Genomic DNA, 3,549 nt, shown 5'->3' on the forward strand with positions numbered 1-3,549 from the left:
GCCACCACGCCCAGCTAATGTTTATATTTTTTCAGTAGAGTAGAGGTTTCACCACGTTGGCCAGGCTGGTTTCGACCTCCTGACCTCAGGCAATCTGCCCGCCTCGGCCTCCCAAAATGCTGGGATTACAGGTGTGAGCCACCGCACCTGGACCCACGTGGATATAAAATTTAAATATTAAAACTCCCAAAAAATTACTAAGAAGAAAATGAGAAAATTAGTTATTTCTAAGTATGTCTTGAACACCAAATTGCACAGAGGAAGGATTTGTACACTTGACAACAATTCAAACCTCAAAATGAAAATAAATACAACAAAAGTGAGCTACTACTATAGTGGAAACATTTGCAACACAAATCAAAATGTGCTATACCCTTAATTAACAAAGATATCAGCCGGGCGCAGTGGCTCATGCCTGTAATCCCAGCACTTTGGGAGGCCAAGGCAGGCGGATCACGAGGTCAGGAGTTCAAGACCAGCCTGACCAACATGGCGAAACACTGTCTCTACTGGAAAAAAAAAAAAAAGTAGCCGGGTGTGGTGGTGGGCGCCTGTAATCCCAGCTACTCAGGAGGCTGAGGCAGGAGAATCGTTTGAACCCAGGAGGCGCAGGTGGCAGTGAGCTGAGATCACGCCCCTGCACTCCAGCCTGGGCAACAAGAGCGAAACTCCATCTCAAAAAACAAACAAACAAAAAACAACCCGAAAGCATCAGGATCTTTTTTCTTCTCTTCCAGGATGGGTGAAGGTCAGAGTTGTCACTGGGAGAGCAGACAGGCAGGTGCAGCCCTGGAAAGTCACACGCACCCTAGAGCAGGAGGCAAGAGAAGAACTCACCAGACAGCAGAAACACCCCCCGCTGGAGAGCCACCAGGCTCTCGGTCAACATGTTCTTCCATGTCAAACCTCTGGCTGCCAGGTAATTCTGTGACGCAAAAAAAAAAAAAAAAGAGGAAATTCGTTTAGAGGAAGAAACACTGAAATAACGAGATAGAAAACATTTCATAAAAGATCCCTGAAGGTGCGGAACGAGTGGCATTTGCAGAGGGCTGCACGTTCACAGCCTGCGGCACGAGAAGTCTCGTCCAAGAGCCTCCTGGAAGTCCCAAAAGGAAGGCTCACTCTTGACCTTCCAGTGTAAGACTTATCAGAGGCTCTCAAAAGTTCTGCCAAGACCCTCACAGCCCAGGTGTGAATGACACACGAAAGCCTGCCACAAGGCACACAGCCCCACAACGAGCCCAGTCTGTCTGACAAGAAAAGCTGAGGACTTGGCATCTGTTTTCTGTGCCCTTTAAACACACACGAGCTGTTGAGCTCCTGTGGGCATCAAAGCAGAGTGTGGGGCTGAGCGGGCACCCGCCAGGTGTGCCTGTGGCAAGCGTCAAGGCCCCACCACTGTGTGTGCTCTCGGCAAGAGGGCAGATGCGCACGTTATACACAGAAACCCTTGAAGCCGAGGTAGCTTCCTAGACGCGGGAAGCCAAATGGCCGGAAGAGAAAGGGACCAGAGAAAAGGCCCTGGTCCCGGGCAGCACTTCCAAGCTCCTCCCAAGAGCTGCGGGAGGCGGCTCCTGTGGATTCGTGGCAGGAGGCGCAAAAAGGAAACACCTATTTTTGGAATGCAGGAAAAACAGATAAACACCAACAGAATGCAGAGAACCAGCTGGCTGCACCAGTGAGAAAACGCGGCTCCCGGCTCCCCAGCCCGCGGCGGGTCCGTACCTTCAGGATGTCTGACTCGTAGCTGTTGTTGTTCAGCACGCCGTCCAGACACTTGTCACCCAGGTTGAGCTCTGCCGAGATGAAGGTGCAATGTTACCTGTTTTTATAAAGACGTCGCAGGAAAGCACTGTCTGCCCCACACTGAGGATAAACACATTTCTTTTCATTACACATTCTAGAAGGAATAAGAAGTTCAGTGATAACACTCAGTTTTAAACAGAGGACAAGTAGAATGATTTCCATTCCACTCCCCCCTTAAAAAGATCAGCTCTCGAGTCGCCCCAGCACCTGGTCTGGTATCGTGACACCAGAACCTTGCAACAAGGATTCCGTCCTGGGAGTACTTCCCCTAATCCTTCCATTAAGGCTTGATTTTGAGCCCACACGAATCTGACACAGCTCTGCAGATCAGCAGGAAAATGTCACCATCTGATGACATGACCAACCGTGGCCTCACCCCTGTGAACATCAGGCTGCGGCCCCCACCATCCCCTGCCCTCAAGTTCACCAAGAGAACGTGCAAAGGTCAAAGCCACTGGGGCCTGAAGAGCCGGTGGTTACCACAGAACGGGGCCAGGCAGCCGAAGCAGCCGGTGCGGGTGCAGCCCCAGTACAGATGGCAGAAAGGCTGCAGGCAGACGGCACCTGTGGAGAGAGGACACTCGTTACCCGCACCCAGTGCTGAGGCCTGTCTCTGACACAATTCATCAGCACCAGGCTCAGGAGCTCAACTCGCTTTGGAAACATTGTTCAGGAGGAATCTCATGCAACTCAGGGCAGGGCCACATCCCAGGACTGTAATGACGAGTTGTAGCCCTGAAAAAAGGCCAGGCTCATGTTTTCTGGTTTTTTATTTTTTAGAAATGGAGTCTCACTCTGTTGCCCAGGCTGGAGCACAGTGGCACAATCAGCTCACTGTGAACTCCGCCTCCTGGGCTCAAGGGATCCACCCACTTCAGTCTCCCAAGTAGCTAGGACTATAGGTGCATGCCACCATCCCCGGCTGTTTTTTTTTTTTTTTTTTTTGAGACGGAGTCTTGCTCTGTCGCCCGGGCTGGAGTGCAGTGGCCGGATCTCAGCCCACTGCAAGCTCCGCCTCCCGGGTTTACGCCATTCTCCTGCCTCAGCCTCCGGAGTAGCTGGGACTACAGGCGCCCGCCACCTCGCCCGGCTAGTTTTTTGTATTTTTAGTGGAGACAGGGTTTCACCGTGTTAGCCAGGATGGTCTCGATCTCCTGAGCTCGTGATCCGCCCGTCTCGGCCTCCCAAAGTGCTGGGATTACAGGCTTGAGCCACCGCGCCCGGCCAACTTGTTTTTTATTTTTGTAGAGACAGGGTCTCACCAGGTTGCCCAGGGTGCTTTCAAACTCTTGGCTTCAAGCGATCCTCCCACCTCAGCCTCTCAAAGTGCTGGTATTAGGGCATAAGGCACTGCACCCGGCCCCAGACCCATATCGTTTCTTACACTGAACACCACATGCTCATCCCAGGGAAACAGTGAGAGCCACGAGAGAAAAAAATCTCACCTCCTCCATCCCCCTAACACAGCTTTGATGGGTTTCCTTCTAGCTCTGAACATGCAACACGCTTGCCCCCAACTGCACATACTTAGGTGGCTTTTTTTATTTTACTTTATTTTGACACAGAGTCTTGCTCTGTGGCCTAGGCTGGAGTGCAGTGGTGGAATCTCGGCTCACTGCAACCTCTGCCTCCTGGGTTCAAGCAATTCTCCTGCCTCAGCCTCCCCAGTGGCTAGGATTACAGGTGCCCACCAAAACTGGCTAATTTTTGCATTTTTAGTAGAAACGGGGTTTCACCATGTTG

The 3,549-nt window shown here is 51.6% G+C and overlaps 1 long non-coding RNA gene across 1 annotated transcript; it reads right to left on the bottom strand.

Moving 5' to 3' along the window:
• Positions 1-714: 714 nt before the first annotated feature.
• LOC111534610 lies at positions 715-2,675 on the bottom strand. Its single transcript, XR_002729145.2, has 3 exons — positions 2,287-2,675; positions 1,726-1,796; positions 715-925 (listed from the first exon to the last, which is right to left on the bottom strand). It is a non-coding gene; the product is annotated as an uncharacterized LOC111534610 (long non-coding RNA).
• Positions 2,676-3,549: the final 874 nt, after the last annotated feature.

Source organism: Piliocolobus tephrosceles, unplaced genomic scaffold (genome assembly GCF_002776525.5).
Source record: "Piliocolobus tephrosceles isolate RC106 unplaced genomic scaffold, ASM277652v3 unscaffolded_24350, whole genome shotgun sequence".
In the NCBI taxonomy this organism is placed as follows: Eukaryota; Metazoa; Chordata; class Mammalia; order Primates; family Cercopithecidae; genus Piliocolobus; species Piliocolobus tephrosceles.